Below are 22,046 nucleotides of genomic sequence, written 5' to 3'. Positions count from 1 at the left end.
TTAGGACCATTTGCTTGAAAAAAAAAAAATGTTTTCCAGCCTTTTACTCTAAGGTAGAGTCTGTCTTTGCACTGAGGTGGGTTTCCTGTATGCAGCAAAATGCTGGGTCTCATTTATGTATCCAGTCCATTAGCCTATGTCTTTTAATTGGGGAACATTGATGTTAAGAGATATTAAGGAACACTGATTGTTGTCTCCTGTTATTTTTGTTATTAGAGGTGAAGTTATCTTTGTGTGGCTATCTTCTTTTGGATTTGTTGAAAGAGGATTACTTTCTTGCTCTTTCTAGGGTATTATTTCCCTCCTTGTAGTGGAGCTTTCCTGCTATTATCCTTTGTAATGCTGGGTTTGTGGAAAGATATTATGTAAATTTGGTTTTGTCATGGAATATCTTGATTTCTCCATCTATGGTAATTGAGAGTTTTGCTGGGTATAGTAGTCTGGGCTGGCATTTGTGTTCTTAGGGTCTGTTTGACATCTGTCCAGCATCTTCTAGCTTTTATAGTATCTGGTGAGACGTCTGGTGTAATTCTGGTAGGTCTGCCTTTATATGTTACTTGGCCTTTCTCCCTTACTGCATTTAATATTCTTTCTTTGTTTTGTGCACTTGGCATTTTGATTATTATGTGACGGGAGGTATTTCTTTTCTGGTCTAGTCTATTTGGCGTTCTATAGGCTTCTTGTATGTTTATGGGCATCTCTTTCTTTAGATTAGGGAAGTTTTCTTCTATAATTTTGTTGAAGATATTTTACCTGTGTTCTCCTCAAATTCTTTGAGAGTGTTATTTATGTCCTTCTTAAAGTCCTCTATCATCATCATTAGAAGTGATTTTAAATCTGAATCTTGCTTTCCTGGTGATATGGGGAATTCAGGACTTTCTAGTGTGGGAGAACTAGGTTCTAATGATGCCAAGTACCCTGGGTTACTGATGCTTATGTTCTTGTGCTTGCCTTTTGTCATCTGTATCTCCTTAGTGCTACCTGCCCTGTCCCTGACTGGAGCCTGTCTTTCCTATTATCTTGGTTGTATCAGAACTTTGTGGGTGGGTGTAACTACTGGGGTAAGCGCTGTGGCCCAAAATCTGCTCAGTGCTCAAGTGCAGACAGGATGCTGCCCAGGTTAGAGCTCTGGGAGTCCTGTATCCTCTGGGTTCTTAGAGACTGGGGTCAGAGCTGCCACCCAAGATCTGCTCAGTGCTCTGGCCCAGACCAAAGGGAACCAGTGGTCCGGGCAGGGAGTGACTTCCTGGGTCCTTGTGGGTCCCAGTTACTCCCTGTTTGGGGCAGGCCTTGCTGTCTGCTTACCTAAGATACTGCCTGAGTTAGAGCACCTGGGATTCCCACTTCCTCTGGATTCTTAGAGATTGGGGGCAGAGCTGCCACCCAAGATCTGCTCAGTGCTCTGGCCCAGACCGGAAGGAACCAGTGCTCCGGGCTGGGAGTGACTTCCTGGGTCCTTGTGGGTCCCAGTTACTCCCTGTTTGGGGTGAACATCGCTGTCTCCTTACCTAAGATACTGCTTGAGTTAGAGCACCTGGGAGCCCCACTTCCTCTGGGTTCTGTGTGATTGGGGGCAGAGCTGCCATCTTGGATCTGCTCAGTTCCTGAGCCCAGATTGAAAGGCGACCGTCCCTTTCTTATCACTGTTTAATTCACATTTCCTGGCTTGAGTTGGGAAAGTCCACTTCCTTTCCAAAGAGTTGTCACCAGAATTTTCTCTCCTAGAAGTCTGTTTGCTCTCCAGAAGAACAGAACTCCTGCAGCACATAAGAGGCTACCAACACTGCCAGGCCACCTGAATCCAATCTTGGACTGAGACTTCTGACATGGAACCCATGCTCTCTTCACCTCAGGAGCTTCCAGAAATCACAAGTGCTTAATCCAGAAATGTCCCTCTCCTCATAGCCTTCCTAGACCCCACCCCAGAGAGCACTGAGCTCAGAACTGTAGAGATGGAGTCCTCCCCCCAACCAGAAGGCTATGCTTGCAAATAAAGAATAAGGTATAGTTTTAAAAAAAAAAATCCATAAGTAGATGTTAAGTCTGAAGCAAATGTCTTTGTGTGAAAAGGTATGGAGATGCAAAGCAATCACAAGAAACAAAACTTAGCATGGCTTCTTGAGGGACAGAGGCTTTATGAGAGGCAATTTATTATCAAAAACTTGACACAACAAAATGGTATTTGTCGTACTAATGTAAGAGTGAACTGCTCCAATGGTTCCACCAAGCCTATCAGAATACATTTAAGGCAGCTTCTACTTCACTGGAAAAACTATTGCTCACATACGCAGCCAACTGTCCAACACTTCTCCATCTGTGATGTGCAACCCCTGCAGCATCTTACTATAACATCATCAATGATAACACTCAAACTCACAGATGTCACTGCAAATACCTTCCCAAAGAGATCTGGTCTAAAGGATATGCTTCTCATGACTTAAGAAACTTGTTCATCAGGGCTGGAGAGATAGCTCAGCAGTTAAAAGCACTGATTGCTCTTCCAGAGGTCCTGAGTTCAATTCCCAGCAACCACATTGTGGTTCACAACCATCTGTAATGGGATCCTATGCCCTCTTCTGATGTGTCTGAAGACAACTACAGTGAACTCATATACATAAAGTAAATAAAGAAATCTTTTTTAAAAAAGAAAAAAACTTGTTCATAAGTGGCAGAAACTGTGGCGTGGTTTGATCCGTGATCATATGACAGAATGACAGAGGTTGATTGGATTGGGGGTCTGTTATAAAGCAGGGAACTCACATCCCCCTGTAAACCCAATCATAGCCAATAGCTACAGCAGTCACAGGAAACATCACAGTTGTTTTGCTAATGGACATGATAAGGCTGTCAATCCTAAATGGTTGTTTGTGATGCCACTGTCTGTCAGCTCTGTGCAGAACAGTTTCTTCTTGTTAACAGTCAGAGGTAAGTATAGAAATGCATAACTGATCACAATGCATAAAATAAGAGATGACTAAATGCTCAGACCTAAGTGGGACATTGGTATCACTTCCGCCAAGGCTCCTAGAACATAACCAAGTAGAAAGAATGTAAGAGGCCGAGGAAGGGGTGGAATGTGATAGAACACTAACTTCCATGCATGACGTGGCTATTCCAGGCTTAAGCTCATGGCAGCTATGATTACCAACCTAGCGTCTGCACCAGGTTATTAGGCTTGTCGACATCCTGTCAATAAAAGAGGAGAGATGCATAGGTCCATTCTTCCTTGAGGAGTTATGTGCATTGATAATTGATGGGGGAAGGAGAGACATTTTCTTCAGTGGTGTAGCCACTGGTAAGGTGTCCTTGCTTCTGTCAACAAACGTCCTTCCACGCTCTTATAAGCAAGTCTCATGAGGCTCACTGGGGCAACCAAAACATAGGCGGTTCATTAGAAAGGGGAAGAGGGCCAGCAAGCAGGGAGGAGAGCAGGACAGGGTAATGGAAGGGATGAACATGATTGAAATAGTTATGTGTATATATAAAACGTCATAGGAAATCTATTAGTGTAGTAATTAACACATGCTAATAAAAAATTTAACAGAATTCTAGGACTAGAAGAAACTTCTCTAAATTTTACACATCATCATCATAATAAATAAACATGTATCGTTCACTTGTACCTGGTACTGTTTAAATATACTTACTCCTCATAACAACCCACAGATAGAGTCTATGACTAGTTCTATTTTGCAGCTAAGGGAACAGAGAAGCAATTTGTTAAGCTAAGTGCTAATTGTGTAGCTGGGATTCCAATCCCAGCTGAAAGGCCTACAGCCCAGAACCTGAAAACCTGGGACTTTGTGCTCCAGCACACAGTGATCTGCATGAGGAAGTGGGGCCTGGGGAGGCTCAGGAATTCTCAGGAACAAGAAGCAGCTCCACTGTTTTATTCAGTGGTCCAATAAAGTGTGGAAGGGAAGCCAGAGCCTTCCACGACATGGTGCGGGAGAGCAAGGGTCTTAAACTGACAAACTCAATAGAACTCTTCCCTGCTGGAGGCTTGAGCACTTCAGTTTTGAGGAAGTCTTCAGCTGTAACCTTTGATTATTTCTTTTTCCCTCTCCCACCCCCAAGAGCCTCAGTATGCAGCCCAAAGGAGCCTCAAATTGATGATCCCATGCCATAAGCTCCTGGGAGCTGAGACAACAGGATGAGCACCACCGTGCTCTGCTAGCCGTTTTTAATAAAGAAAACTGTAAATAACTTTCTGACCTGATATTATTAAAACCTGGGAATGAGAGAGGATTTCCCCTCCCCCTCTCTGTTGATATCTTTGTGGTGTTTAAGAGAAAGATCCCATGGAAGCCAACCAAAGGCCTGTGAGCCTTTGTTAAGGCCACCATTTCTTTAATCAAAGCCTTATTCTTCTTTGGAGCTTGTTCCTCATTACAAAATTAAGGGACAATCAATACCTTTCATGGGTATAAAACAATTAAGAGTGGTAATATCTATGCATGTCACTTAAAGCCTGCTTAGTCACATGCACACAAGTGCACTCACACACGTACACATGTGCATGAAAATAGGGGTCAGTCAAGATCAGTTCCCTTTCTTCCCCTCTCTATCCCTTTTCTAAAAGTTAGTTTTAAAATTAGTGCTGTCGGGCTAGGGATGTGGCTCCCTTGGCAGAGTGCTTTCTTCACATGAAGGAAGCCCTGGGTTTGCTTCCCAGCAATCCATAAATTCGATGTGGTAACACACCTGTAATGTCATTTGGGCAATTGATCCAAGAGGACCAGAAGTTCACAGTCACCGTCTGCAGCAGCACAGTGACTAGGAAGCCAGCCTAGGATATGGAAGACCCTGACTCAAAAAAAAAAAAAAAAATATTAAGTAGTGTGCTGTGAGGGACACATGTCACAGAACATTTGTCAACATTCACGAAATGTACATTAAGAATGAATTCAAATATGAACCGTGGACCTGGGCTCACAATCCTGGTTCAGTCATTGTGGCAAACATCTGCTCACACTAACCCAAGAAGTTAATAATATGGAAATTACATATAAATATCTAAATATTATTATTTTAATAGATTTTTATTTATGTGTATAAGTATTTTTCCTGCTTGGATGTATGTAGACCATGTGTGTGCCTGCTCCCTGTGGAAAGCCACAGATCCCCTGACACTGGAGGTAGGAATGGTTGTGAGCTACCTTGTGGTGCTGAGAACTGAACCCTGGTCCACTGCAAGAGCAGCAAATGTTCTTAACCATTAAGCTTTCTATCTAGCCATTCAAAGTTTAGCAGGCTTTAAAACTTATCTGCTATGTATTGTAATGTTAAGTGCATGCCCCACAAGACCTTGTTGCCCCAGAGACAAGAGAGTCTGTACATAGACCCAAGAGGATCTGTGGTCTTGCTCTCCAAGTTATTTCTGATTGGTGAATAAAGATGCTGAAAGCTAACAGCTGGGCAGAAGAGACATAGGTGGAGTCTAGGGTTCCTGGGCTTGGGGTTGGAGGAGAACCACAAAGGGGAGAAGAAGGTGGAGAAAGCGATTAGGTGAGTCAAAAAATAGTAGCCGTGTGGGTTGGCTAATGGGAGTTAAGAGCAGCCCAGATGGAAGATGAGATTATTGGCTGGGAAACAGACATAATAGCATAAAGGATAGATATCTGCCCAGCTCTTGTGCTCATTAAGGTTTATTGTAGATATAAAGGTTGTGTGTGTCTTTTATTCAGGAACTAAATGGTTAAAGGTGGAGTAGATAGCCCAGATTAGGGACTAAATATTTCTACAACACTTACCCATTAAGTCCTTCTTTAACATGTCTCATGAGTTAGATTGAATGGATTCTATTTACCCTGGTCCCCGAGTAACACTGGACCTTTAGCAACAGAGAAGAACAAGACAAGATAGAGCAGGCTGGCTCATCTCATTCCTGGGGTATGGAGGCCAGCTGTTATTTTAACAGGTTTTACAGCTCCCTCCAATCCCAGGGATCTGCACCTAAGTGCCTGATCAGCACCATCAGGTCTCACTGGCCCCCAGGTTGTGCCCCCATGCTGACCCCCACTGGAATGCACAGCTGCGCCAGTATTGGTTAATGCAGGCCCTGCTGCGGTGTGCAGTGTGGCTCACCGAGCCTAATGGCATTAGGAAATGTGAAACTTAATCTGCCTCCTTGCACAGTTTGGCTGTGGAGAGCACAGGGTGCAGTGTGTTAGGCAGCATAGTTAAAAAAAAAAAAAAAAATGGTTCAATTTCTTGCTCAAAAACAAAATCTCCAATTTTGATTCCCCAAATGTCACAAGTCTAAAACAATCCAAATGTTTGACTTGTCTGATTGAATAAAGGCATACAGGAGCATGGTCTGTGTATGATAACTGCAAACCAGACAGAAAGAGTTTAAAAAGAAAAATGGAGTACTCTTGGCTCAACATATTTTGGGCACCTTCAAGATGCAAACAGCCTATATTCAAAATGCTAGCTTGGAACTGCAAAGATGGCTCAGTGAGTAGAACACCTGCTACACAAGCATGAGGACCCGAGTTCTGATCCCCAAAACCCACGTAAAGCTCAGCATGGTGATGTTTGCAGTCTCAGCGCTCTTACGGTGAGGCACTAGGCAGAGACAGAAGAGTACCCAGCTAGCACTGAACCAGCTAGCCAGGGCTGAGTCAGACTCCCTCAAATACGATGGAAGGTAAGAACTAACACTTACACATGTGCCTGCCACATGTATACACCACACACACACACACACACACACACACACACACACACACACCACAGTAACATAAAATAAAACCAGGAGCTGGAGAACTGGCTCAGCAGTTTAGGAACACTGGCTTCTCTTCCAGAGGACCCAAGTTGAGTTCCCAGAACCAACACTGGGCTGCTCACAGTCACCTGTAACTCCAGTTCCAGAGGATCTAGTGACTTCTTCTGGCCTCCATAGACAACTTCACATACATGCATATACCGCCACACAGATGCACATCCATACACATAATTTAAAATAAATCATCCAATAAATGAAGGCCTGCTTGCAGTTTGTCTAACAAGTGCAGCATACTCTCTCTAGGTATAATGTACACAAATGCAATTAACACTGTGTCATGGCTGAGCACGGGATGAAAGACGCATCCATGAGAAATACGCTGACACACTTGTCTTGTCAAGAGCTGGCCAGTGAAGTTGAGTCTACCTTGCTGGGTTTTGCTTTGTCCAGCTCAGCCAATGCCAAGACACCCTTTGTGCCATCTTGAGCCAGAGGCATCGAATAGGCAGACCACAATTTATGAATAGACATCACTCAGTCCCACTTACTCCTCAGCCCTGAAGGAATCCGACAGTTCTGTGAAGGCACGTGTGTAGTCTGCATTACTAATGACAGCAGGAACACACAAAGAAAAAAAAAAAAAAAAAAAAAAACCACTGCAATTGCCTACTCCTGACTAGCTTTGTATTACAAGTGACGGAGCCTCATTTGTCAGTGTCTCTGATTTAATTTTTCTGGGCAGAGCTCAGTCCTCTAGTTTAAAAGACCTCCAGGTGACTCTAATGAAGAAACTGGGCTGGAGAGCCATGACTACAAACATCTACAAACATCGGAAAACAGCATCTTCCTCTTTTGTAAGTCTAAGAAGAGGTAAAAAGAAGCTTTAGCATCCAAAGGGTCTGTGAAAACCTCAGAATTAGGGGGAGTCTCTGGGTCAGAGTAAAGAAAGCAACAGGACTGTGGCTCAGAAGGCTCCCTCCTGCATCAGCACCAGCAACAGACCCAGTGTGAGAAGACTGGGCAGGGCTGGTGCAGAGGCGACACGGAGATGAAAGGCTTAGACAGAAAGGATAGAGAAGGCAGGAAGCCTCAAATGTGACATCACTAGGGCTAACGTTCCCTGAGCATGCTGGCTAGCCATTCCCTGTGGGAAATGTACACAAAAAGCCAGTAGCCTCTGGAGTTAGCAATTTGACAGGAAAAGAAAAATCTAAAATGAAAGAAATCAGCCTGAAGTTTAATTAGAATTTTATGTTACTACTAGTTTATTTAACTTAGTCACTCGCTGTGAGTCTTGAAAGACAAAGGATGTATGTGTACGCACACACATGCTCAGATACACAGATATACACACATACAAACACACAGAGACATACACACATATAATAAGCTTAGTTACTCACAAGGCTAATATTTCCCTTACTTAATTTTCCCACTGTACATGGGATGATAAACCATGATGATAATGTGTAACATATCACACTCTTTAGCTCGTCTCTCTTTGTAGACAGATTCTGTGTACAAATATGTAATTAGCCACGCTCCTTACTTTTGTATGTAGAAAGAATTTCAACTTGTAATTTCAGGATGAAATGGAAATGGGTATGTTTGGGTTTAGTAACAGCCCTTCTAGAAATTTCTTACAAAATAATTATTTAAAAGTATTGGAACTAAAAGCCTACTTGCTTTGTTATCAGCTACAAACAAAAATAAACCTAAGACCTTTTGGGTCTATACATTAAAAACCACACACAAAATGTAATTGCCCTCTGTGTTTCTTAGGTACTAATTACTTCTTGAAGATTCTTCAGTGAAGTATCGGAATTTTCCTACATTCCCTTAGAACATGCTTTAACTTGCTCATGGACCTCAGTCTTATTCACCCTGTTATCCCCTGCCTTCTGCTTGTAGAAAGTAACCTATTCTGATCTATTCAGCAACAACAAAAGCACATCTTTTGAAGGAAAAAAAAGGAGTTAATTCCTTTTAACTAATAATAAAGTGGGGTTCTTACATTAATATCAATCATGGTGAAATGAACATACGCTCTGTAGCTCCTCCCACTCTGTAGACATTTCATGGATGAACATGTACTAAGTATAAGGTATTGGCTAAGCGCCTCACTTTTTGTCTGCGGAAAGAATTTCAACCTGTAATATAAATTAATGTGTTGTTTGAGCTTGTTGTAGTTCTTGTTTTAATTAACAGAAATTCTCAACTGTTTTACGCTCCAGTCCCTGCACTTTTCACTAACACATCGTCCTAAAGCCTTATGTTTTGAAGACCCAATTTCAGATCTCTCAAGTCACTGGGATCACAATTCAGCCAATAAAAAGCAGTGTGACCATGCCTCCATGCCATGGGCTCACATAGTCGGCGTCACTCGCTAACCTCACTGTTCGCAAATACTGGAGTAGGGAAGACAGGAGTTAGGACCCAGAATCTTCCTACCAATATTTCCCACAGGCTGTGATTTCCACATGCTCTGCTGGACCTAACACCAAAGGAACTCACATAGCCACAGATCAGGAAATGTCTCCTCATTGGAAGAATAAGTGAAGACCACAGTTCCTAATAAAGCAATTCATCAACCATCAACGAATGAGGCCACAGACCATCTGTAACACAAAATGGTCCACAGGGCGACACACACTGTGGCACCACGCACTGTTCCCTCCTCACTGGAGCCATCAAATCAGCACCACATGGGTTTATGGCCAAAAGAGAAAGATGAAATAGGTTCCATCTGGGGCTCTTGAAAGATAATACAAAAAAAAAAAAAAGCACAAAGCTAGTGAGAAGTCTTGCTTGAGAAAATTTCCCCGGGACCCTAGCCTGCAGCCAAACACCAAGTCCAGAACACACCGTTAGCTGATTATCCAAATGGAGCTTCATGTAAGTATGGGTTTCATTTAGTTTATTTCTCCATAGTGTCTTAATAATCTGGAGGACCAGCTAACACCAGAAGGTGGTGGTGCTGGCTTGGCTACATGGCAAACAAGGGGTGAATAGGAGGTGTGACGTCATGTCAGATGCAGAGCCTTCCTTTCGGTCAACTTTGAATCACCAATCAGGACCTCCCACAGCAGCTGCTCTTCTCATCCCACAAAGTCTAAAGGCTTAGAGCCCCAGCTACTTCCGTATTTAAGTCAAATCATTTCAATAAACACTGTGTGGTTTCGTTCAGATCTATTGTATGAAAGCAGACACTAAGTCAGCAGAAGCCACAGGCAGCAGATCCAAGTCACACTCAGTGACATGTGGTGAGCAGTTGTCCCATTCGGTAAGATGGAGAACACATTCAAAGAAGAGGCTGCTAAGTGAACAGAGGTAAAGAAAGCAGGAGAAAGAGCTATTGGCTCTGCAGTTTGCAATGGGTTGTTAAGGCTTTAACTGCTGTGGGACTGGTCCTCATGCTGCATAGCCTTAAATGATGTTGAGTTTGTTAAGGGCCCAGTTTTATACCACCTGTGATATTACTGCTTCCAGTCTCACTGAAATCCTTCACATGTGTTAACACCAGTGAAACTCCCCTCCCCACCCCCCCATGCTCTAAAACCTGATTGTCCCCCCTTGGAAAGATTTTCTGTCTGCCATTGTAGAAGGCCATAAATTTACTTAAACCCACCACAAGGCATTCACCCTGTGCTATATATTTGTCTATGAGTTTTAAAGGCAGGGGGACTAAGCCATCTGTGGCAGATAATAGTTTTTCAATAAATGGGCTGAAAAATTAAATCAACACACTGTGCCTTTAACATTTTTGTCAGAACAAGAAAACACATGATACAACTTAGAAACTGGCATGATTACAGGTTACAAAGACACTGTAACTAGTTTCTTCTTTAAAGAAAGAGAAGAGAGAAGGAGGGACACACACAGAGAGGGGGGAGGAGAGGAGAGGAGAGGAGAGGAGAGGAGAGGAGAGGAGAGGAGAGGAGAGGAGAGGAGAGGAGAGGAGAGGAGAGGAGAGGAGAGGAGAGGAGAGGAGAGGAAGAATATCCCTGTGCCTCATAGCACTGTTGTTCACTTTCTCTGGTGACAAACATATCCAATTCACAAGACAGCACAAATCCTTGAGGGCTGACTGCTGTCACTGAGGACATAATCTAGATTCACAGCCTTGATAATCTGAGGTTGGAATGATGGATTCAAGCCAGTGCATTAGCCTTCAATATGCAAAAAAATAAAAAAAATGTGTAACTCTATATCTCCAAAATTAACTGCATGTGTATGAGGAAAAGCAGGCCTGTTTGGGTAGTAATTGGAGGGGAGTGCCTTCAGTTATTTGAGGAAGGCAACCTTACCATAGCTGTGGGATAGAGAAGCAGAGAAAAGCAGGGGAAGGCTCCACCTACTTCCATCAGTGCTCCCCCAGCAATGAGAAAGGCTCAAGTCTATGAGTGGGATGGAGTCGGGATTGTGTGCTTTGTGGATTCCCCTTGGTGTGTGAGATCAACTTTTTCCCTCCCCTCCTCTCCAGGCTCTTCTTGTACCACTGTCTCATGGCCACTGATCAGCGGGTCAAGCATGTCTTCTGTTCTTCGTTAAACTCACCATGTCAGCCCCTGAGTTTCTCTAGTCTGTGAAGCCTCTCTTTCCAACTGCCCAAGTCCCCACTGCCCCACTCACTGGCTAAATCCTGCTCTGTTTCCTCCCAGGTCTCACTCTCCTGGAGCAGCTTTATCTGCTCATGTGGAATCCAGCAGCTCTGTACCACTATGGGCTTTTCACCACTATTGAAGCCTTAAAAAAAAAAAAAAAAAAAAAAAAAAAAAAAAAAGTTTCTCTCTTCTCCCCTGGCTTGTAAGCATCTTCAAGATAAAGGCCAGGACTTGTCTGTTCACTCGGGTTTTTCCAGGGCTGCCACTGGGTGTTGTACATAGAAACTCAACAATTGAATAAATGACCCCAAAGAAGCATCAGAGCTGTGAAAATCAGTGTCAGTAAGGGAGGAGAGGGGGGAGACCATGTTCTGTGTGTCTCGATAGCTTTGTCTTTCCATTTACTGAGAGTTCAGACTTAAGACGCTGTGACCCCAGAGTTTCAAATTCTCAAGCAAACATTTATCCCTGATGTTGAAGCAGTTGCTACAACAAAACAAAACGGAAAGTGACAAAAATCATTCATCCCCTTATACATTTATCCGAAACAACGAATATACTTCTTGGATTCTGGAGTCCAAAGGAGTCACAATGTCTTTGTGATGGTCTCACTGCCTTTAATCTTCAATCCCAAGCTCTTTCAGTCTTATTTGTTCATGGACTTGTTTGGGGCAACTTAAGCCATAAAAAGAATCAAGAAAGAACCAGGCTGTCAGCCAGAGATGGTACCCAGAGCAGTGGTGGGCTAGTGCCTGCTCTTCTCACTCAGACAGAGGGATCCGCAGAAACCGACATCATGAATTCACTTTTCCTTTTGACTATGTTATGCCATGCACCACAGTTTTTTGCTTCTTTCCAGCATTCTTCACACCTGTATGATTTCTCTCTCTCAAAGATGAATTCATCACTGAAAACGGGCATGCCATGTACCATGTACAAATGTCCAGCAAGGTAAGAGTTAATGCCCTCAATTTATTCTACTCTCCAGGCTGGCTTGACTAAAGTGTCATTGTAGCCTGGGTGGTAAGTTACTTGTAACAGGTTGGGATGGCTGTTGTATCAGTGTTATCTTTTACTTTATAGAATGAAGCAGAAACATCTACCATGTTATCATAGAGGGGTACACTCACATAAGACAGAATAAAAACATTGCTGCTGCACTGTCCAGGAAGTAGGGCCCTTATTTTCACAGGAAAGACAACCCAGGCTTCTGGGGTCTGACAGGATGCAGGGCATGTTCAACAGCTTTTCTACATTTGGGCCGGAACTTCTGAAGTCTCCTCATTTTACAATGCTGCTGAGCTATTGTTAACAAATGCAAGACTCGTGCTAAAGAAGAAGGCGGGCCCTGGGATGAGGGGCCAGGACATGGGTCTCAGGAGTCAGAGGTGTGATTCCTTACTTCAAGTGAAGACAGCAGAGCATCTGTAAGCACTGAACAGCAGATAATGTTTGAGAGAAAGCAGAGCCTAATCCCAGGGTGCTGGCCCAGTGTTAGCCCTAGAATGTTTATCGACTCCCTGTCTCTAGGGGTCAAGCAGGGGGATAAAGCTAAAATTGCAAATGACATGCAACCTGAGCAGCCATTGGATGATGCCCAGAAGGAACATTTCTCTGGATCTTTTAATACACATTCCCAAATATCACCAACTCTATGAAAACAGACGAGTCCAAAGGAAAAGAGCAAATGAAATGGCCAACTATGTTTGCCTTCTGCAAAAACTTACCAGCAAGGGTAAGTGTGTGCTTACTTTGCACAATCCCAGTCCTCAGCCTGAAGTCAGTAGTCTAGTGAACAAAGTGTCTCAGGCAGCTGGAGGCTGTGTTTGTCAGAAAGCACACAGCTCTCTCCTATCTTGATGGCCAGGTTTTAAAGCCCTTTGAAATAGTGCTGCAGTCACAGAGGTAAAAGGAGGCACATCACAGGCAAAATACAGACAACCAAGATCCCATCTGGGAGTGGGGTTTTGTTTGTTTGCTTTTTATCTCTAACCTCCACCCCACCCCCCACCCACCCCACACCCACACCTCAAAGGTCTCTGTTTGAGTCTCTCACCAAGTTGCACAGAAGCAATGGAGTCACTTGAATGGAAGGGTCAGGTTGCAAGCTGTATGCCATGAAAGTCACAAGCCCTGTTCAGACCACCCAGCTCTCTTAAGAGGGAGCTACAACAGATTCAGACAAGATAAGAGCATGCCCCCCTGCATGACCTGGCCCAGAAAGAGAGCCTTTCTAGGGAGTTACTTGATCCCCTGGAAAGGAGTGGATGTGTGCTCTGATATGGTGACATTTGTCTCACTCAATGCACGAGTGAACCTGGTCTTTGTGAGAGTAAATTTTAGAAGACACAATTAAGATTTTTAAATAAAAGCACTAAATCTTCATGCTTACCTACCCCACAAAATAGATTTCATACTTCATGTCGCCATCTAGAAGTCAGAGCCAGTTAATGTTAGAACAATATCCAGACTTGGCTCTGGGAGTACAGCTCGTAAATAAGGTTGGCTTTTGACCCCAGTGTGGAAGAGAAGGGAGGAAACTCAGTGGACCTACCTCCTTTTATTAACAGAGGAAGGAGGGTTTGGGGCATTCAGGTGGCTAGTCTAAGGCTCACTGGAAACGTTGTGAGGACAAGGACCTTGAGCATACCATTTATATTGTTCATTTTGGAATGCTTCAGAACAAGCGCTATGCCTGGTATGAGGAGAAGACAGGAAAGGGGCCTTGATAAGCACACTTGCTTACTTTCTACTGTAAACATCAAGTGCCATAAAACACAGGGATGGGTTTGGAGGCTGTGCTGGCTTTCATATGTTGTCACGTGACGACTTCAGCATGGAGAGCCACTTCATGCTTAGTCACTGGTAGTTGACCTAAGACAAACTTGGTTTCTAGGAATAGACTCCAGCACTGTTCCAAGAAACCCAGCTTCCTTCAGCCCAGCTCTCTCCAGCATCCCAGCATCCCCAGAGGGTGAATAGCATCCCCAGAAAGGAGACTTTCCAAGACCAGCCTTGCTTAGCTGTGAGGCGGCAGGCAGGCTGTACAGCCCAACACCTAACAATGTGGTACCCCATGACCAGCATACAAATCACTTTCACTCACGGCAACGAAGAGGTAGACCAAGGGGAAAGAGGTGAGAAATCTGGTTAGAAAGCCCTGGTTTGACAGTCAAAAATGCAAGTTTGTGTTGCACCCAAAGCATGTGCAGCATCAACTGAAGCTCAGGCTTACTACTTGGACATGAAGTTTGATATTAACCAAGTGCCTGACAAGAACTTAACTGCCAGGAGCAGCGTACAGAATGCTGACTCCAGTGTTGTGTCGTCTACATCAGACTGACCTGAGGAGATCTGTGGCCCCATATTGGGTCTAAAAATCTTTGACGGTAGGAGCTAAAAATCTGTCTTCTTACCAAGTTTCAAAAGAGTCAGCCTGTCTCTCTCTGTCTCTCTCTGTCTCTCTGTCTCTCTCTCTGTCTCTCTCTCTGTCTCTCTCTCTGTCTCTCTCTCTGTCTCTCTGTCTCTCTCTCTCTCTCTCTCTCTCTCTCTCTCTCTCTCTCTCTGTCTCTCTCTCTGTGTGTGTGTGTGTGTGTCTCGCCCTCTCTCTGTCTCCTCCTAAGATGGCCCTGCTATGCTTCCCAAGCTAGCCTTGAACTTGTGATCCTCCTGCAGCTGGATGACCCAACTAGCCTGGATTCTATCTACATTAAGTTTTGAGGATCCAGAACGAAGAGTAAGAGCAGATGTGTCTAAAATAACACAGAAGGCATTTTATCAAGTGGACAGGCACAAAGGGATGCTAACAGGAAACTTCTCGAGCTTTGGAAGATCCAGGAAGGTCATGATTTTCCAGTGCAGAAGTTTGAGGAGCAGCTGGGTCTCTCCTTGGGTCTGCAAACAGCCCTGAAAAGGTTAATCTCTCTAGCAACATTCCCACCCACGAACACTAACTAGCCCTTGAAATGCTCTTTCTAAGCTTTGTAATGTACATCACTCATCAACACTGGATGCCGTAGTAAATAAAACAAAACAGAACCCAGAAACTAAAAGCCTCGTAAGTGACCTCTGTGTCCTGGATGAAAACTCCCCAAAATTACTATAGCAGTGAAGTCTCTGGACCACAGCTCAGCCTAACACCAAGCACACTTCAGAACAATGACTCTTTGCCTCCTATCACTGCCTTTCATCACCACAAACCAAGACTCACACTTTAAAACAGCATATCTAAATGTAATTAGGCTGTGCAAAGGTTCCCAGAGACCACCCATGGTCTAGACCTTTCGACCCTCAGGATATTATCTGTCCTGGTAATTTTGCATCTCTTCTTTTCGCCATTTCCTTTAGCTAAGAGAAAATAAATACTCTAACTTCTGGGAAATTTTCACAGAAATGTAAAGCGGTTATTTCCTTGATGAGTGCCCCTGCGGGTGGAATCAGAAGTTACGTGGAGGCGGGGAAGCCAATTCCATCCTTGGCATTTGGTTTGGTAACATGCAAGTGCCCGCCTTCTGAGTTAACAGATTTAAAGTTTTGCAAGCTGCCAGGCAGCCTTTGCTCACTGCTGCTCACAGCTGCCCACCTCTGGAACACTCTGCTAACAGAACCTTCACAGCCAAGAGCAAACAATCACGGGAAACAGATACTTACAAGTAGTGGTCTTCTTTCCAAGCCAAGAGCTGGCCACCCTTGGAGGTGGAGGGCTGGACGCTGACCTGGTAATCAGGCTTAAAGAGTGGTCAGAGGAAGAGGAAGCAAAAACATCCCATTCAAGGAGGAGAGCTGAAATTCCAGTCGTTCAAGTCAGCTGAGTTTAGGCTTTGTGTGTACTAAAAACCCATTAACCCACACAAACAAATAAGTAGAGAATTGGAGACCCCAAACACCCTGTGTGCAGGTCTCCTCCAATGCCGCTGCTGTGGCGTTGAAAACTTACTTCCCCAGTGCCAAGTTTCTGGACTCTCCAGAGAAGGGCGTGTTAAGGAAGGCGTGGCAAGGATGCCTGCAACTGTTTGCAGGGAGCCCGACCTCCCTGGCGGGGAGCCTCAGCTCCCATCCCTTCTGCTGGTTGGTCAGCAGGGACAAAACTGAGCCTTTGTTAATAGGTCGGGTGCTTTTCTTCCCAGCTTCCTTCCCCACTATTAGCCTTGGCTCAGCTAAAGCAGTCTCTCCCGACAGCAGCAAACACACACACACACACACACACACACACACACACACACACACACACACAGAGAGAGAGAGAGAGAGAGAGAGAGAGAGAGAGGCAAGATTCACTGACACCCGTGCACAAAGACTCATGCTGCAGGAACACATACACACTCACACAGACTCTTCAAACACACCTTTTCCTGCACCTTTTTTCCTGGAAGCAGTTCCAGCTCTAAGAGATATGTAAATTCGGAGGTCACGCTCAGCTTTGAGAAGGGGTGGGGGAGGGGACTGGCCCTTTTGAACTTTTGTCGTAGTATTTAAAGGAAAAGGTGCAAGAATAGATCTAGATTCTAGGAGCCTAACTTGTAATAATAATAATTTAAAAAAAAAAAAAAAAAAAAAAACAACTCAGCTCTTCATTTATGAAGTATTTCATCTGTCTGCCAGTTCAGGTCTCTGCACCAAGGGGTACCCTCTCCGACAGTGATTCTTTTGGCTAGTTGCTTAACAACTATATAACAAACTGCTTCCTTGTAGTTTATTTCCACCAGAAGAAACAGCAGTCCACATTCTGATTGTACGTCTCAAGGAGCCATCATTGGAAGCTGGAGCAGGACCTCTCTATGGGAAACAGCATGTGCAGACTTGTTGAAAACTCAGTTCAAAGCAAAAGGGGGTGCAAACCCAGAAGACACAACACAAGGGGTAGTTTGAGGATGGGGGTGGGGAGACAAGAGAGGGTGTGGGAAGGAATGAACACAAGGCACATGGTATACAGGTGCCACAATTAATCACGAGCCGCATTATTTATTATGATAAAATGTGCAAATTTAAAAATAGGTCAGTCCAATTGTACATGGATGTTCCGACATCATTGCCAATCTTCCCTATTTGAGAAGCAGGGGTGTGAAAGAAGGGAAAATTACAAGAGCAGAAGGGTAAGGGGGTGGGGAGCTAGGGAAGGCCAATAAAGAAGAAAAGAATTTTAAAATGATGCAAAAGAAGAGAGAGGAACAATTCTTCTGCTTTTTAAACCATGCTTTGTAGAAACATCCTTAATACAAGTGCACAGCACTTAGCAGGAAGTCGCTGAGATTCTCAAGAAGCCTTTGCTTCCACTGCAGTGCGGTGAGTGTGAGTGTGAGTGTGTGAGACTTGAGGAGTAAGCAGGCTCTTTATAAGGTAAGTGCGATCAAAAAATATAAGTACAATACAAAAGCAATACAAGGTAATAAACATAAACAAATACAATACAGAATATAAAAACAAAACCAAGGTAACAAACATGGGCAAACACAATGAAAAAATACCAATATAAAGTAATAAACATAAATACGATAACAAACACAAAACAAATACAAGGTAATAAATATAAACAAATACAGAAACAAGGTAATAAACATGAACAAATACAGGCACAGAAACAAGGTAGCACACGTGAGCTCACTGAAAGGGCAGGAGGGCAGGCCACCATGGTAGTGGGGAAGGAGCATGGCGGGGTAATTTTGCCTTCAAATGGAATTGAAAAGTTTCCAGGTTGTGACGATCTCACCACCGAAGAAATGGATATGGTTTTAGATGCTAATAGTTGAGATGCAGAGTCCACTTGACAAAAACAGAAACAAAACACCAACTATCCTATATGTGTTTGTATGCATGTGCTTTTCCTAACACTGGGGCCAAACGGGATTTGCATTAGCCTAGAGACACAAATACTTCAGAAAACTTCTATGGGAAAATTTTTTTAGTATCCTAAGGTTGAAAAAAAACAAATCATAGCTAATTATACAGGTCAGGCTTGCTGAGCCTAGAACAGACAGTAAAGATGGTTAAAACATCCTGAAATCTGAAGTACTATTTAACTAAATAATTCTCTTATATCATCCATAAAAGAATAGGGGCCGGCAGAAATGAAACTATTGACTATCTTAGTCAGTCGATATTCTTTGAACAAGTTAAAACGCAAAACCCAGATGTTTACTAAAACAGCCAAGGGAACAGCAGAGTGTTCCTCCGAAAGACGGCTGCTAGCTTAATGTCAGAACAAACACACTTTAGTTTTACCCTTGGCTAGAAAAATATAACCTGTCCCTTACAGGAGAGTGGCATGTTAGTGGTGAGGGACAGAGGCACAGCTCTGCTCTGCCATACTAGCACTGTGAGGTGTTATCCTAGATGTTTAAGGTCCCCAGGTCAGGCTTTACCAGGACTCCTGACTTCAACACTAGAAAGAACTTTAGGATCAGCCAGTTTATGAAGTAAGGGGTTTTTGCTGAAAATATTTTAATTTAGCGTGAGCAGGTATTCTAGTTTGCTTTCTATTGCAACCTGGGGGTGGGAACAAGGGAGGTTTATTTCATCTCAGAGCTTGCAGTCCATCATGAAGGAAAGTCAGGGCAGAAAACTGGAGGCAGGAACGGCAGCAGAAGTCAGGGAGGATTGATGCTTTCAGGCTTATCCTTGGGCTCATGTTCGGCTGCCTTTCTTATACGTCCCCAGATGTGTTACCATCAACAGTGGACTGGGTCCTCCCCACCAATCATTAATGGAGACAATGCCACATAGACTCACCTGCAAGCCAGACAAGCCCATCTGGTGGAGACATTTTCCCCATTGAGGTTCCCTTTCCCAGACAATTCTAGCTTGTGTCAAATTGACAAAGCACTAAACAGTACAACTGATCTGTTGTCAACTTGATATCCAAATGCATCGCTATTTAGTCATAGCCTTTCGTTTTCTGTTTGTTCATAAGATCTTACACTAATGCTAATCTAAAACATATTACACATTTTTAAAAGCCCCACAGTCTTTAAATTTTTCAATATTTTTTAAAGTCTAATTATTGTTGATACTGCTTGCCTGGATACACAGGTGACTTGTGTGAGACTGACATAAAATGAATTCAGTAGCAACCCCTGCCAATTTGTGTATGGGGGGGGGGGGTGCTAAGCTGCCCTCAGAGGATCAACAAGGACACATTGCAGCCTGCCTTCCTCCTTCAACTACCTTGGAACCTCAGACCATGTTTGTTTCTGTCAGCCTGGATTCGCAGACAAGAGTCTAGCAGAGCTGTCCTCTGAGAGGCTCCACCCAGCAGCTGAACAAAACAGATGCAGAGACCCACAGCCAGCATTAGACAGAGTTCAGGAAGTCCTGTGGCAGAGTTGGGAGGAAGGATGGAAGAATCCAGAGAAGATAGGGACTCTACAAGAAGACCAACAGAGTCAACTAACCTGGACCCTTGGGCATTCCCAAAGGCTGAACCCCAACCAAAAAGCATCCAAGGCTGGACCTAGGTCCCCTGCACATATGTAGCAGATGTACAGCTTGGTCTTCATACAGGTCCCCCAACAACTGGAATGAAGACTTACCCTGTTACCTACCTGTGGATCCTATTCCCCTAACTGGGCTGTCTTGTCTGGCCTCAGTAGGAATGGATATACCTAGTTCCACAGTGACTTGAGGTGCCAGGGTGGGTTGGTTCCCAGGGAGGAATATTCCCCTTCTCAGAAGTGAAGGGGATGCCCTAAAACCTGATTGTCCCCCTTGGAAAGATTTTCTATCTGCCATTGTAGAAGGCCATAAATTTACTTAAACCCACCACAAGGCATTCACCCTGTGCTTTTATATTTGTCTATGAGTTTTAAAGGCAGGGGGACTAAGCCATCTGTGGCAAATAGTAGTTTTTCAATGAATGGGCTGAAAAATTAAATCAACACACTGTGCCTTTAACATTTTTGTCAGAACAAGAAAACACATGATACAACTTAGAAACTGGCATGATTACAGGTTACAAAGACACTGTAACTAGTTTCTTCTTTAAAGAAAGAGAAGAGAGAAGGAGGGACACACACAGAGAGGGATGGGGTGGAGGGGCCGTGTGGTCAGGGGACTAGGAGGAGAAAGGTAAAGTGATATAAAGTGAATAAATAAATTAATTAATGGTGAAATTAACAGTGTCTTTTTTAAATGCCCCAAGTCTCTTGGCTTCTAAAAAATAAAAAACAAGTTAAATACTTTCTATCTCCAAGAAGGAAGAACCAGGGCACAGTGAGAAATCAAATCAAATGCAAACTCCAACTGTGTAAATAACTCAGTGTCCGACTTCTCAGGCTAATGATCTTCTGGGCTCCAAAGAATTCAGGCAGCTGGACTTCTCAGGCTCTGCCCACCATGTACAGCATGTTTTAAGTGGTAGGCTCCATGCCAAAGTTGCTACTATCCTTGACGGTCATCCCACAGTTCTAACACCTCCAAGATGCTGGTCTACACTGAAGCTGAGGCTATACCTTCACCAATGGCCTCTCCTGGGCTTACTCTGGGGACTCTGATCCCTATCCCATGGTACCAAGTCTCAGCCTTTCTCCATGAACTCTTCGATTTTCCAGCTTTCATACCACCAGAACTAGCACCATGTAGGAGAGTCTTACATATCATCAAATTTAGCTGCCAGCTGGCCATGCAGCCTTGACCCCTTGTAAACCACAACTGACCTCAAGGAGTCCATGTGTTAAATGCTTGGTGGCCAGCATATGGCACTACTGGAAGGCACTGGAACCTTTCAGGGAGGATGCTAATTGGAGGATGTTAGGTCTGGGGGCTGGGGGAGGGGCTCTGGGAGGGGGGATGCTCTCAAGGGTGATATTGAGACCATGTGTGTCTCTGCTTTCTCTTTCTTCTTCTGCCCCATCATGATACTCTCTGCTGTCACAGCCTAAAATCAACAGAGCCCAACAGCCTCTGAGACTAGGAGCCTCCTCCGTTAAGCTGTTTATCCTGGGTGTCTTGTCACCAGCAGAATGTTGACACATTGATAACGATATTACCACAATTTCTACAGCTCAACACAGCCTAGAAAAACCTAAACAACATAAGAAGGAAAAAGGTGCCTAAGGGAATCAAGGAAAAAATAAATCTTTTGTCATTTCTCAAATAAGTGAGTGTTTATGTAAAATACTCAAAAATCACCGATTGACCTAATAAAGTGTTCAGCAAAATTTTTAGCTATCAGATCAACATGTAAAAGCCCATGGTACTGATATATACCTGTGACTACTAACTCTTAGAGAAATAACACTAAATATTAATGTTTTACATCGGTGGTTCTCAACCTTGTTAATGCTGAGACTCTTCAATATGGTTCGTGTTGTGGTGACCCACACTACCCGGCTTGGGGGCCACTGTGTCCCATCCTCTGGTCCGCAGGTCAGGGTCTAGCAAGAGAGAGAGGGGGGATGAAGGGGAAGAGACGCGAAGAATGGAGACAAGACAGAGGTTCTGATCAAGCCTCAAGTCTCCTTTATTGAAGGGAAGTCAGGGGTATTTATACGCTTTGCCACGTGCCTTGCAGGTGTGGATACCACGTGTGCCTTGCAGCTGGGGTCACTAAACAGCAAAACAAGCTATGTGGGAAAAACAAGATGTTTATCAGAGTGTGCTCAGCTGTTGTAGGCTGTTGAAAAACAAGTCTCTTGTCAGGGTATATGGCTCGAGATGGCTGCAAAGATGATAGCCGCTCTTCCAACACCCAACTATAAAATACTTGTTACTACTTCATA

General features: G+C 43.9%; 1 protein-coding gene across 5 annotated transcripts in view; it reads right to left on the bottom strand.

The window, feature by feature from the left end:
- The window catches only part of Frem1 (FRAS1 related extracellular matrix 1), a 151,461-nt gene extending 135,066 nt beyond the window's left edge, over positions 1-16,395 (bottom strand). For 2 of the 5 annotated variants that reach the window (XM_076934719.1, XM_076934721.1), the window contains exon 1: positions 15,985-16,395. The gene's annotated coding sequence lies outside the window, so the exon portion shown is untranslated. The remainder of the gene's footprint in view (positions 1-15,984) is intronic. The other 3 variants (XM_076934720.1, XM_076934722.1, XM_034503655.2) reach the window with 2 other exon arrangements.
- Positions 16,396-22,046: the final 5,651 nt, after the last annotated feature.

Source organism: Arvicanthis niloticus, chromosome 5, assembly GCF_011762505.2.
Source record: "Arvicanthis niloticus isolate mArvNil1 chromosome 5, mArvNil1.pat.X, whole genome shotgun sequence".
Lineage (NCBI taxonomy): Eukaryota > Metazoa > Chordata > Mammalia > Rodentia > Muridae > Arvicanthis > Arvicanthis niloticus.
The sequence above is the reverse complement of the archived record's forward strand: the minus strand, read 5'-3'. Positions and strand labels throughout refer to the sequence as shown.